A 15,214-nucleotide genomic window follows, 5' to 3' on the forward strand; every position below is an offset into this window, starting at 1 on the left:
AAGAAACCAGTTGAGGTTCATGAAGTGGGGCAGTAGCTTGAATTCACCAAGACTGACCCCCACTATAAAAGTCTGGGCTTGTGAGAAGTACGTACTTCCCCTTGGAGTGAGTGGAAGCAAAAGTATTTTTATATTATTATAGTATTATTGTGTGCAACCCTGTACTTACCGAACAGTAATACTTCAAAAGCACCTTTGCACAATTCTCCAGTGGTAGAGCAAGGCCTGCTCAACATCTCAACATCCTCCAGCTTCCAATCCTGATAACTTCTCACCCAACCCTGTGATTAAAAAGTCTCAGGGAAGGAGACTCCCAGCCTCTCTGTTCCTGACTTGTTTGGGGATTTTTCTCCTCTCTGATGAAAATCTTTTTTCTGAGGCTTTTCTCATCCCTTTTGGTGCTCCATTCTAACATAACTAGAGATGAATACAGAGTCCTCTTCATCTACACTGTGACTGTTTCAAGATGTCATTCTTTTTTGGTGGTGGTGGTGGTGATGGAAGTACTGGGGATAGAACCCAGAACTTCATGCATGCTAAGCTTGCATTCTACCACTGACCTATACTCCACCACCCTCCTCCAAAGATATTATTCTTAAGGTCTTAAGAGAACCTTAAGACACTTCCCTTCTTCATCCAGACCTTTGCCTCTCCTCATACTCCCTTCCCACCTCATGGGTCAGCAAGTGACTCGGTTCCAAAACTGCATGAAATATGCTGAATCATCATTTCAGGTACCCAAGTCCCTGCATGCATTCACATGCTCATTTGCTTGGTGCCTATCATGTGCCAAGCCCTGGCCTGCACTGGAGGATCTAGTGGTGACCACAACTAGCTGTATGGGGGACAATTGGCAGAACTGGGAAGGATAAAGGAAGAAAGACACGGCATAGGGTGCTCCCAGTCCTTCCCAGAGCACACCCGCAGTGCTGGGCAGCAAGTGTGTAATTTGACACAGTGTTGGGGCCGCCTTAGCTGCCACACAGCCCCAGCTAAGTATCCAGCAGGTTTACTGTGATCTGTGTTCACAGGACAGTAGCCTGTTTCACAGACCTCAAAAGGGCCCCAGGAATAAGAAACATAGCTTTGATGAAAGCTACAGGCTCTCTCCAGAAAAATGCATATAGAATTTCACATCCATTTCCAGGACGCTCAGGGAGTTAGTGGTTATATGAGGGATGGTTTGAAGGAATAGTCTAGAAATGGAGGGACCAGTTATAAACCTAATGCAATAGTTGAAAAAAGAGACAGAGCAAGCAGGCTCCATGAGTAAGGGGATAGAAAAGAGTTCAAATTTGAGAGGTGACCTGCAGGTGGGATGGTCAGAACTGAGGAACAAGGAGGCATTTAAGATGACCAGGTTTCTCGTATAGATATTAAAGAGGATAGTGATGCCACACATCTAATTAGGGGCTACTGTGAGAGAGTAGGTTTGAAGGATAGATAATGTGTTTGGTCTGACAGGTGTCTTATATGTCTGCAGGCCATCAGGGTGAGGATGTCCACAGGAAGCTGGCAACAGCACATGCACTTTCCACATCTTTTCCTTTCACTCTTCCTCAGACCATCTGGATAATCTATTTTTCCCTGAACCAAATACATACTTTCCTGCCTTCATCACCTTTGTTCATCCCATTCCTTCTAAACGATGTACCTTCCATTCACCATCACCCTTATCCAAACTATTTTAAGGTCCAATTCAAATGATATTTCCTCTATTAAGTTATTCCTTTCACCACCAATTTGACTTAATCTCTCCCTTCTCTAAAATCCCAAATCTTTCTCTGAACCTCTCTTACCATTCTTTATATTTTGAATTTCAGTTATTTGTGTTATTGAGAAAAAGGCAGAAAAAGAGGAAAAAGAAACCAAGGACAGATGGTGCAAATGGATGACAAATAGCAAGATAGAAAATTTAAATCCAGCTATATCAATAATCACATTAAATGTAAATGGTCTAAACATACCAATTAAAAGGCAGTATTTGTCAGGCTGGGTTATAAAAGCACTATCTTACTATACACTGCCTACAAGAAACTCCTTTAAATATAAAGACACTAATTGATTAAAGGTAAAAGGAGGGGAAAATATATGCCATATTAACACTAATCAAAGTAAAGTTGGGATAGCTGTATTAACAGTAGATAACAGTAGATTTCAGGGCAAAGGATATTCCCAGGAATAAAGAGGATCATTTCATAATGATAAAGAGGTCAGTTCATCAAGAAGACATAACAATTTTAAACATTAATGTACCTAATAACAGAGATTCAAAGTACATGCGGCAAAAGCTAATAGAACTGCACTGAGAAATTGACAAATCCACAATTATAATCAGAAAAGTCAATACCCATCTTTCAACTAATAGGAACAAGCAGACAGAAAATCAGTGAAGATGTAAAGGACTTGACCATCACTATCAACTAACTTGACCTAAATGACATTTGTAGAATGAACATTCTGCTCAACGACAGCAGAATACACATGCTTTTCAAATACACATGGATCGTTTATCAAGATAGACCTTATCTTGGGCCATAAAAGTAGTCTTGATAAATTTAAAAGGAATCACATCATAGAAAAGATACTCTGGCCACAATAGTATTAAATTATATATCAATAATAGAAAAATATCTGGAAAGTCCTTAAATATTTAAAACTAAATAACACAATTCTAAAGGATATATAGATAAAAGAAGAAATCAAAAAGGAAACTGAATTTTTTGAACTGAATGAGAATAAGAACACAATGCAATAAAATCTGTGGGATGTTAACTAAAGCAGTAGTACAAGGGGTATTTACATCTCTACCAGCCCATAGTAGAAAAGAAAAAAGGTCTCAAGTCAAAGATAGCAGCTTCCACTTTACAAAATTAGGAGGAAAGTGCAAATTAAATCCCAAGTAAGTAAAAGAAAGGAAACAATAAAAATCAAGCAGAAATTAGTGAAATAGAAAATAGAAAACTAATAGAGAAAAAAAAATCAATGAAACTAAAAGCTAGTTCTCTGAGAAGGTAAGTAAAGGAGATAAATCTGGCCAGACTGATCAGAAAAACAAGAGAAAAAATGCAAATAACTAATATCAGGAATGAGAGGTGACATCACTACAGATCCTAAAGATATTAAAAGGATAATAAAACTATTTTAAATGGCTTTATGCCAATAAATGTGACAATTTAGATGAATGTAAAAATCCCTTGAAAGTAACAAAATGTCAAACTCACTCAAGAAGAAATAGATAATCACCCTAGAGCTAGGAAAGAAATTGAATTATAGTTAAAAACCTTCCCACAAAGAAAACACCAGGTCTAAATGGCTTTACTGGTGACTTATACCAAATATTTAAGAAAAAATAATACCAATTTTATACAAACTCTTCCAGAAAATTGAAGCATGAGGACTACTTCCCAATTCATTATATGAAGCCAGTGTTGTTCTGACACCAGAATAAGACAAAGAAATTATGAGAAAACTACAGACCAATATCCAATATGAACACAGTTGCAAAAATCCTTAATAAGATTTTAGTAAATCAAATCCAGCATTTTATAAAAAGGGTAATACATCATGACCAAAAATGCAAGGTGGATTTAACATTTGAAATATTGAAAGAGAGGAGGGTATAGTTCAGTGGTAAAGTGCTTGCTTAGCATGCACAAGGTCCAGGGTTCGATCCCCATACCTCCACTAAAAACAATAACAAAAAAAACCTAATTACCTTCCCCCCAAAATAAATAAATAAATAAATAAAATATTGAAAACACTTTAAAAGATTTTTTTAAAAAACGAAAAAAAAGGAAAAGAAAATAATACAATAACAATTTCTGATTTAAAAAAATACTTGGACAAATTTGGACCAGAAGGGAATTTCCTCAACCTTATAATGGGCATCTACAAAAAACTATGGGACAACATTATAATCAAAGAGTGAATACTTTCCTCCTAAGATCAGGAACAAGGCAAAGATATATGCTCTGACCACTTTTCCTCAAATTTATACTGGAGATTCTATCCAGGGCAATAAGGCCACAAAAAAAAAAAAGGCATCCAGATCAAAAAGGGAAAAGTAAAATTGTCTTTATTCAGAAACGACATAATGATTTATATAGAAAATTAAATAGAAACTTTTTCAAAAAGTTACTACAACTAATAATTGATAACTGAGTTTAGCAAGCTTTCAGGATATAAGCAATATGCAAAAGTCAATTATGTATTGGAGAGGGTATAGCTCAGTGGTAGAGCATATGCTTAGCATGCAGGGGGTCCTAGATTCAATCCTCCATACCTCCATTAAAATAAATAAATAAACCTAATTACACCCCCCCCAATTTTTAAAAAAATCAATTATATTTCTACATACTAGCTGTACTAGTTTACTAGGGCTGCCATAACAAAATGTCACAAACTGGGATGGCTAAAAACAGCAGAAATGTATTCTCTCACAGTTCTGGAGGCTGGAGGTCTGCTATCAAGGTGTTGACAGCACCATGCTCCCTCTGAAGGATCTAGGAGAGAATCCTTCTGGCCTTTTTTAGCTTCTGGTGTTTTCTAGGAATCCATGTGTTCCTGGGCCTATAAATGCATCACTCCAATCTCTGCCTCCATTGTCACACGGCTATCTGTTCACAGTGGGTTTTTACATCATCTTCCCTCTCTGCATGTCTGTGTCCAAATTTCCCTCTTCTTATAAGGACACCAATCACATTGGATTAAGGGCCCACCTTACTTCAGTATGACCTCAGCTTAACTCTACCTCTGTAAAAACCCTATTTCCAAATAAATTCACATTCATAGGTACTGGAGCTTCGAACTTCAACGTATCTCTTGGGGAGGACACAATTTAACCCATAATATTAGCAATGAATACTCAAAAAATTAAATTACAAATACCATTTATAATAGCATCAAAAAATATAAAATTAATTAAGGGTAAGTCTGACAAAAGATGTGCACTGAAAACTACAAAACACTGCTCAGATGAATTAAAGAAGACCTAGATAAATGGGAAAATATACATTGTTCATGGATTGGAAGGCTCAATATTGTTAAGATTTCAATTCTTCCAAAATTGGTCTAAAGATTCAATGCAATCTCAAGCAAAATCACAGCAATTTTTTTCTTATTTGACAGCAATCTTTTTAAACAGGAATTGACCATCTGATTCTAAACATTATATGAAAATGCAAAGTACCTAGAACAGCTAAAATAACTTTGAAAAAGGAGAATAGAGTTGAACGATTTATATTATATAACGTCAAGATTTCTCATAAAGCTACAGTAATCAAGACAGTGTAGTATAGGCGTTAAAAAAAAGAAATAATGCTGTACACCAGAAATTGACACACTGTAAATGGACTATACTTCAATTAAAAAAAAGAAAGAAATAGATCAATGGAACAGAATAGATACACATAAATAGATCCACATACATACAGTCAATTTATTGTTGAATGTGCAGAGACCATGCAATAGAGAAAGGATGGTCTTCTTTTTACTACAGAACAATTGGATAGCTACATGCCCAAGAAAAGAACATCAGTCCATACATTGCATAAGACACAGAAATTAATTCAAAATTGATCACAAAACTAAATGTAAAACATAAAACTTCCAGAAGAAAACATAAGAGAAAATCCCTATGACCATGTGTTAGAAAAAAATCTCTTAGATATGACATTAAAAGCATGGTCCATAAAAGATATAAAATAAGAAACTGGACTTCAGCTAAATTAAGAACTTTTTCTTTCAAAAGATACTTTTAAGAAGTACAAAGACAAGTCAGAGACTGGGGGAAGTATTTGCAAATCATATATTTGATAAAGAACTTTTATCCAGATTATGTAAAGAACTCTCAAAAAAAAAAAAAAAGAAGAAGAAGAAGAAAAATAAAGCAAAACAAAAAAAAGGGAAATAATATGTAGAAATGTTGCAAAGGAAGAAATAAATTGTTCCTTTAATTTAAAAAAGATGAGTTGTTCAATAAATGGTATTGGGATAATTGGATAACCACTGGGAAAAAGCAAAGTTGGATTCCGACCTTATTTTTTATATCTAATGAAATGCAGATAGATCAAAGGGCCAAAGGTAAACAGCTACACCAAAACAGTAATAACATAATTACTAGAAGAAAGCAATGGAGTTTCTTTTTTTGTCTTACAATCTTGGAGCAGTGAAGGCCAAGGCCCAAAATACAGAATTTGCAGAAGAAAAATCCATAAATTTGATAAAATAAAAATGTTCTGCATGGTAAAAGAGTATCCATATTCCTATAGTTTTATGATTCTATAATCCTAGCAATTCCACAATCAGAAAATTACCAACAATCAAACAAAACAGGAAAAGAATACTTATCACTCTACACCTGTCTGAGCAGCAAAATTTAAAAGTTGGATAATATCAAGTGCTGGGGAGTGCCCATCAAGTGCTGGTGGCAACAGAGCTCATTGTGTGCTACTGGTGTGAAGATGAGTTGATGTGTTTGTAGCACAATGTGGATGTGTCTCATAAAATTGAGTATGTGTATAGTCTATCATCCGGTTCCAGTTCTAGGAATACATCACAAAAACAACCCTGCAAAGGATTTTTAAAAATGGATATATTCGTGGAGGGTGGGAAGGGATAGACTGGGATTTCAAAATCGTAGAATAGATAAACAAGATTACACTGTATAGCACCGGGAAATATACACAAAATGTTATGATAACTCACAGAGAAAAAAATGTGACAATGAGTGTGTATATGTCCATGAATGACTGAAAAATTGTGCTGAACACTGGAATTTGACACAACATTGTAAAATGATTATAAATCAATAAAACATGTTTAAAAAATGGATATATTCACAGATACTCATTGCAGCAAAAAATTGGGGGAAAAAATCTTATGTAATAAATACATGGTAGAAGGTACGTACGGTATATGCAGATAAGAAAAAGAATGTATATTGTGTTTAAAATTCCATCTCATGCATTAAAACCAGGGTAGGATTTTAAAACACAAGGCTCAGTAGAAATAAAAAAGTAAAAGAAACAGAATGAGATGTACACCATGATATTGTCCTGATATATAAAACATGCAAATACTGTGATGTATTGATTATGGATACAGTTATGGGTCAATAAAGGGGTGAAAGGGAGATTCAAAGATATGCACTAAATAAATGAGTAGATTCCTATGGGACGGGTGGCAAAGGAAAATAGGGTAAAGGATGGGAAAAGAGGAAGCTCCAAAGGAGGAGGGGGGCATGGATGAATTATTTAGTCTGCCACAAACTGAGGAAATTAATTGATTATAGCAGTTGAACCAAAGAAGAAAAGAAACATTTTTGTTTTACTTAAATTGAATTTTTTAAAATATTGCATAAAATTAAAAAAACAAATTAAAGTTTTTTTCAGTAAACCAACTATATGCAATTCACAGAATAAATACAAACATCTAATAAGCATAGGAAATTATCATCAGCTTCAAATAAGGAAAACTCTAAGAAAAATCTGATACTTCTTTTGCCCTTAAAATTGGAGAAATATTTCAAGAATGATAATATCCATTGCTATGAAGGGTGTGAATGTAGGGAGACGCTCATGTGTGGTTGGAAATAGTGTTATATCGAAAAAGATTTTTGGAAGGCAGTTTGGAAGTATCTGTCAAAATTTTAAATGTTCATTCTCTTTAATCCAGTAGCTCCATTTCTAACTTCCATTTTGCCCTCTAAAAAATGCTCATATTTAAGTGAACAAATATATACATAAGTGCACAAATGTATACATATATAGTGTGCACTGCAGCATTATTAATAACAAAAATTAGAATTAACCTAAATGTCCATAGCAAGAAGATGGTTATATGAATTATAATACATATGTCCTATGCAGAACTTTTAGAGAGTGAAGTTAGTCTACATGTACAGATATAAAATGATGTCTGTAATTAAGAGGTACGAACTACCAGTTTGTAAAATAACTAAGTCACAGGGAATGCTGTCAATAATGTTCTAGTAACTTTCTATGATGCATAACATATGAACCTAATATAATATTGTAGGTCAACTATACTTCAGGTGAAATATAAAATAAAATGCAGGCAAAAAAGATGTCTATAGTGTATTGTTTAAAAATGTAGCAGTATCTATTAAGTTAGAGTCTAAAAGTAAATGTACAATATCATTTTAAATGCAAGCAACTATATATTTATATATATTTATAAAATGTGAAGTTTGGAAGGATACAGACCAAATGGTTAGTACAGATTACTTTTGGGAAGGGATGTGTAATTCAGACTTACACAATGAGTACATTTACTTTTAACTTTATGTACTTTAGCATTACTTGAATTTGTTACAATAGATATATATTATTTTGGTAATTTTAAAAACACTTTTTAAAAATGAGTAGTCCTGTGGCTTCCAGTGAAGTGAAAAGAAGACAGTTTCTGGAGGGAAATAACTTAGAAGAACCCCATCTGAAATGTCAGATGGACTGGAATAGATGAATACTGTTCTCAAGGTGAATGGTATATGGACTGGAACATCACTGTCTCAGGTAGCATTCTCTGGGAAAGAGATTCTTATACTCTGATGTGTACAGCAGGAGGATGCTTTCAAGAGGGCTCTTGGGAAAACCTGTTAGGCATGAGAGGGGTTGGATTAAGCAAGAGCGAAGATGGAATGCAACGGGATTTTCCCAGAGGCCACTGGCAATCCCACGATGGATCTCAAGCTGGGACAGCCCTTTACGATTGTCCCTGGACTGGGGCTGTGTGACTCCACACCAACCAGTCCTTGCATGCAAGCTGCCTAGGGAGGGAGTGCAACCTTAAGCAAAGCAGATTTCCTCATTCCAAAGGCGACTCCTGGAGAGGGACTCAGCTATGAGTCAAACTCCAGCATCTGGGGAAGTGAATACTCTGTCCAGTGAAAGAGGAAATTTGCGAAAGTGAGCGGCAGCGGCATGGGGCTGGGGGAGGTGGGCAGGGGAGGTCCTGGCAGCACTCCCCAGAATTCTCTGCAAGCATCTTTGCAGACCTGGCGAACCCCTATTGGTCTTCAAAGTTCACCTCACATTTTATCTGCTGCCTCCCTCACCAGCACTCCCTCTGAGTTATCCTTTTTTTACTTGAGTGATTTCTATTCCCTGCATATGATTTTCACTGTCAGGAAATTAATGTGTTTATATGTCTGTCTGCCCAGTAAATAGTGAGAAGAGCTCGGGCCTGTCTTTCAGAATCTAGAACAGTGTCTGTCACACACTGGTTATTCAGTAAATGTATGGTGCATTGACTAGAATGGGATTGACTAGTGAAGGAGACAGGTACGGGTTAGAAAAGAAGGCTGGAGTTTAAATGCCAGTGAGGATGGCAGAGAGTGGACGGCAGAGAGACTCTGATCTCAGGGCCCTCCCTCTCCTCTCACTTCACTTGGGAACCTGGCTGGAGGCCCTGCCCGGGAGGCCTGAGAGTCCCAGGTTAGAGCAGAACAAGGCTCTGAGCTTGGAGTGATCAAAGTAAGGCAGGAGCCAGTAAAAGACTGTCACTTGTAAATAGCCATGGGGCCGATGGAGCTGGAAGGCAGAGGGAAAACCTAGAGGGAAGGAGAGGAAGTTAAACAGCTTCAGGCCCCTGCATCATACCTGACAGCTGTCACTCAGACTCCAACATGGAAAAGGACACAGAAAAGAAGCACCGATGTATGCACATACAGCAACCATGGGAGCAGGCAAGCATCCCCAGGGACAGAACACACACACACACACACACACACACACACACACACACACACACACACACACACGCACGCACCCTCCTCAAATGAAATGGATACAGACAGGAAAAAAATTTGTCTGAAAATTAGAGATCATGTGTCTATTTGTAAATGTAAATGAAACACCTACGAATTCTGATCTCTACAATCAACCCTCATTCACCTTCCAGAAACATGTGACAAGGACAGAATTTTGGATTGTGGGTCCCACCACATCTTCACCCTTTATCCCCAGACTAGTACGGTCTTCTCTCTCCCCAGTTCTTAGCGGCTCCCAGCCTGAGAAGAGGACGAGTGAAAACATCTCTGCTCCCGGCCAGCAGGGGGCAGTGCTCAACAAGCAATAATCAGACCTGGCTTAAAGAAACTTGCTTAAGGTAGGGAGCCGGGGAAGAGGAGGAGCAAGAGGACAGCTGACCAACACAGGTTCTGAACACGTTCCCCGACCCAGGTCTCCCACCTTTTCTGCTTCTTCAGCACCCATACCCCTCTTTTCCTCAGCTGCCACGTCTCCATCCTCAGTTTAGCAGATTTCATAGTTTGGCTCTGCCCAACTTTCCAGAGAAGAGCTAAGAGCTCTCTCCCTCTGGTGTCCCCCACAGCCCCTTGTCCCCTCCCACTCTATCTTGGTCCTTGACCAAGGTGGTCAGGACTCCTGAGTTCCTGGTTGGACTCCTGACTGATGCTCAGGAACCCGTACGAGGGGCTTGATTCCAAGGCCACCTCTTGAAGGGTGCGTGCATCCCCACTGGCACCAGTGGCACAACTGGTCTGGTGGATCAAGGGCTGGATGTCAGGCCCCTTTACTGCCCTGGCCTGGCACCTTGTACAGTGTGCAGACTCTGAAACAGCACAGGTTGGCCTTGCTACTTACTGCCCCTGAGGTACCGTAAGTGAGCACTTATCAAGCTGAGCAGTGCCAGGATGCTTTCATTTAATCTTCAGAACACCTTGTGAGGCAGGTCTTATCTTCCCCATTTTGCAGATGAGGAAGCTGAGATGCAGGGAGGGATGTGGTTTGCTTGTTATGGCACGAAGCATAAAGGTTGAGTACGGAGCTGAGACTCCAGGTCCTCCGGCTGCCAGTTGTGGGCTTTCTCTCACCTCTAGCACAACATTGCTGTTTCTCTTGTGGCCACCGCTCAGCCTTCCTTCTTCCCCACTCCCTCTCTGCTCCATTCCTTTTTCTCTCGGGTGAACTAACACTCGATGACCATGACCTTCCTGTTAGCTTCTGTCTTCTGCTCCCAATTCTCACCCAGTCAGCCTTCAAGAGCTTAGGAAAGGACACAAGAAAGCAAGAAAGTCAGAAAGAGGAAGGAGGGGGCGGTCTAAGGGGCCTTCTAGACAGGAGGAAGAGAAGGCAAAGAAGGCGAGCCCTGCATTGGGGATGGAGAAGGAAGGAAGGTGAGTGAGATGCAGGAGAGAGCCCCCCCCAACCCTCATGCCCAGACTGGAAAGGGGCATAGGCAGAGCCTCCATTGTGTGGGCACAAAGGGGCCATATGCCTGGCAGCCCACACAGTGTGTGTGTGTGTGTGTGTGTGTGTGTGTGTGTGTGTATAAGGAGAGGAGGGGGAGGAGTGGCTAAGAGTCCTCCCCTTACTCTCTCAAACCCCTGGGGCCCTGCTGTCTGCTCTGTCATTGGGGGTGGAGTTTTCTGAGAAAAAGGGCAGAGGGGAACACTTATGACAGACAGCATGGGAGAGTCAAGGCCGCCAGTAACTGGGGATGGAAGAGGGCATGGGAAGCCCAAAGGGGCACAGCCGTGGATGGGAAGGCGCTGGAGGAGGAAAGGAGAAGTGACTTGCGGGGTGCCCCCAAACCGCCCCTCCCCTACCCTGCTGGCCCACTTGCTGGGTTTTGGAGGCTGTGAAACGAGGGCCCCCAGATGCATTCTCCTTTAACCTTCCCTTCCTCCCTTCTCCTGGAGTATTAGCCCCAGAGCTCTCCCTTTTCCTTCATTCCAGAACTTCCATCTCCCTGACAGTCTCCTCTCCCAGTGCCTGGTCCCCTGCTCCCTTCCCCCTCCCCCTCCCCACCTCCTCCTCTTCCAGTCCTGTGGAGCAGATCGGCAGCCGGCAGCGAGGCCAATTGATTATCTGAAGAAATTCGGAGCTAGCAGTAGAACAGCTGCAGCTGCCCCCTCTCACCACCCCCAGGCCCTAGGGATCCCTGAGGGGAGGGGCCCAGTAACCCCTTCTGCTTTCCATCAGGGCAAAGTGATGAGAGAGGGAGGCAGGGTGCTCAGAGCTCAGAGGACTGAGGCTGCTGCTCAGGGGAAGGTACAAAGCACGGGGGCCAGGAATGGAAGACACAGGTTCTTACCCCAGTCCACCATTTTGGGTGAGTCCCATCACCTCTGTGGACAGATTCTACCTGCCTTTAAAACAAAGGTGTCAGATTCAGCGATTTCCATGCTCCCTTCCAGCTCTGGCCCCTTGTAGTCCTCCAATTCTCCCTGATCTCTGCTCAGCCCTCCCTCTTGCCAGGCTCTGGGCAGAGTACATTTCATCCAACTCTGATAGGGAAGTGAAGATGTCAACCTCCTGCTCGATGGGAGTTCCTCCCAGTCTCACTCAAACCCTTCTTGCTACTGAAGTCATTCTTTGCCCATCAGAGACGCAAACAAAGCACACTTCAGAGACTGAAGGGCATCTTAGCACTTTCCTCCCAGTGTTGGACTTCAACCTTCTCAGATGACTTTAAGTTTGGAAAGGATCTTCAAGTTTTCCTAGCCAGTGATTCATCTAGGGAGGAAAGGCTTCCCGGTAACTCTGCCTGCAGAGGATTCTCCATCCTGCCTGCTTTGGACTCCTCCTTGAGGCAGGCACTTCCACTGCTGGACAGCTCCAGGAGTTTCAGGTTTTTTGAAGTTAAAATCTGTTCCCTCTCACTTTCATCTCCTGGTTCTCGTTCTGCCTCCAGGGGCCACATAGAGTGTGTTTGTTTTTTCTTTCAATATTTGAAGTGGTAGCAAATCATGTATCAAAGACACATATCTCAGTTTTTCAACTATTTTTGTGAAGTCATCTGCAAACCTTTGCCTTCTTGACCACACAATTCTGAATACTCCTTAATTTACCAAAGTCCCTGTTAAAATAGGGAGTCCAGAAAGTGCTACCTGTCGGCCGGGTCATTTCAGGGAGGCAGAGGGGTGTTGGCAGTATTGGACAAAAAGAACCTGGGTTTGAACTTTATCTCTGCCCCTAACTAGCTATGTGACCTTGGGCAAGGCCCTCCTCTCTGGGCTCTAAATTTCTTACATAAATTGATTTTAGAGTCCTTTTCAGGATTCCTTTGATATTCCTTCAGCACTCCTTTTTATCCCTTTCCCTACTCTTCTCTTAGTCCCAGGCCCGCCACAGTATCCTCCTCAGCATTCTAATAAGCTTGGGGAACACCAAATGGGCCAAGAATTGAGACTGAAAGGAATTATGACGCAGCTCAGAGACAATAATGAGGAAGGCAATGTTTCATAGCCATGGCATGAAATGTTTCATAGCCCACCATCATGGATCCACAGACCCATGTTTAACTTGGGTTCCACTAGGGACACTCAGCTCCTCCTCTGATCCACAGAGAGCAGGAGTGGAAGCACAACATCAGAGAAGTCAGAAAATGTCACCCAATGAGTGCCAAGATACAGCACATGGGACTTTAGGTGGAGAAGCCTGGGACCTGTGAGTTATACCCTCCCCTGCACCACTTTACTGTGACCGCTTCTTCTCTCTGTTTTCATTTGCCCACCGGTCTGAGCTCTCATGACCCCATAAGAAGAGCATTCAAGGCTTAGGGTTCTCAACACCTGCCCTACAAGAACCTGCAATCCAGATTCCCAACCCGATCAAATGATCCACAACCGTACCTGGTGCTAGAACGAGGTCACTTTAATTTTTCTTTTTGTATGAAATCATAAATGCAACAGAAAGGAATCACACACAGGACACAGGACACAGACCCCTAGGGCCTGCACTTAGATTTATTAGGAAGAAGTGAGGGTCATGGGGGAGGGCTGGAGAGAGAAAAGAGGACGGGTGGGACTGGGAGGGGGATTGTCTGGGGATAGAGGGAGCTGAGGAAGGATCCAGGAGCCCTGGAAGTGGGGGAGGGGCACCATCCCAGAGGACCAGGGTGTCAGGACAGATGGATCCTAGGGAGGGATGTGGGTGTGGTGAGCAAAAGGGATCCCCACACGTACCTGGAGTTGCAGAAGGAGCAGGAAAGGGAAGGGAATAACCAGGGAGGAAGCAAGAGAGACCCGGCTCAAGCGGCCAGGAGCCCCCTCGCTCTACCCCAAAGTGCACAACTCGGCAATAAATAGTAATATTTATAAATAAATAAGTAAATAAATAGATAAATAAATAAATAAATACGTAAATAAATAATATCCTTGTAGAGCTAGGAGTTTGGTGCGAGGAAGGTGGGAGCATGGGGAAAGCATGCTCTCTTCTACACAGATCCTCGGGCCCTTCATTCTACCGCTGACCCTGGGCTATAGTGAGCAGGTGGGCTCAGCAATGGGGGGAGGGCAGCAAGCCTCGAGGAGGGGGGGGGTGGAGGGGTCTCTTCTCTTGCAAAAGGCAGCTTAAGGAAGGAGAAACAAATGTAATAAATAAGTTCTAGGGCCAGGAGAGCTGAGCTTTCCCAGAGGGAAATAACTGGACAGCCCCCCACCCTGCATCAAAGGGACGAATCAGTGTAGGTTATGCAGTTTCGTGGTGGGCTGGGTTGGAGGAAGCAGATATAAGAGCTGGCCCACCCATGGCCTGGGTCTTTTCAGATACTCTGGGCTGAGTTTGGGGACATCATCCCCTACCCCAAGATCTAGGTTTCCCTTTCTTGGGCTGCACACAGGGAGGGAGAAAATTGGGATGGTTGGACTGGGAGGGGACAGGGAGGGGGCCAAATAGCTCAGAGAGGGCAAGGCACTCACTACCAAGTAAGATCCGAGGTCTGTAGGTGCTAAACCTCTGGAACAAGACAGTGAACAGGAAGAATTTTCCCATAATTCCCAGCTACTGAGATTCCCCTCAGAGGAGTTACCTCACCCTGCCCCTGCTTCCCCAAGAGCCCACCCTCACTCTTACCCCAGCCTCCCCCTATTCCTGTTCCCAGGCTCCCTCCCTACCCTGGGCAGAAGAAGCCGGAACTGGGTGGAAAGAGGTTAGGAGGCAGAGCTGGGTCTGGGGTCTCTGAAATTTTGGATATAGGGATAAAAGAGCCCATGAATGAGCTAGGAGGAGATGCCAAGACCAAGGAAACCCACCACCCAAGCAAACATTTCTAACCAGCTGGGCCCCAACCACAAACTACAGAAGGTACCCATGAGAATAGCCCTCTGGGTGAGTAAAAGAAAGTCGCCTTTGTGACCAACCGTTGGACACTCTGCCTTGGCCCGGGGCCTGTGGGGACACGCCATGCCAAGGTACAGGGGCTTAGGGAGGACAGGCTGTGCTAA

The sequence above is a fragment of the Camelus ferus genome, chromosome 21, assembly GCF_009834535.1.
Source record: "Camelus ferus isolate YT-003-E chromosome 21, BCGSAC_Cfer_1.0, whole genome shotgun sequence".
NCBI lineage: Eukaryota > Metazoa > Chordata > Mammalia > Artiodactyla > Camelidae > Camelus > Camelus ferus.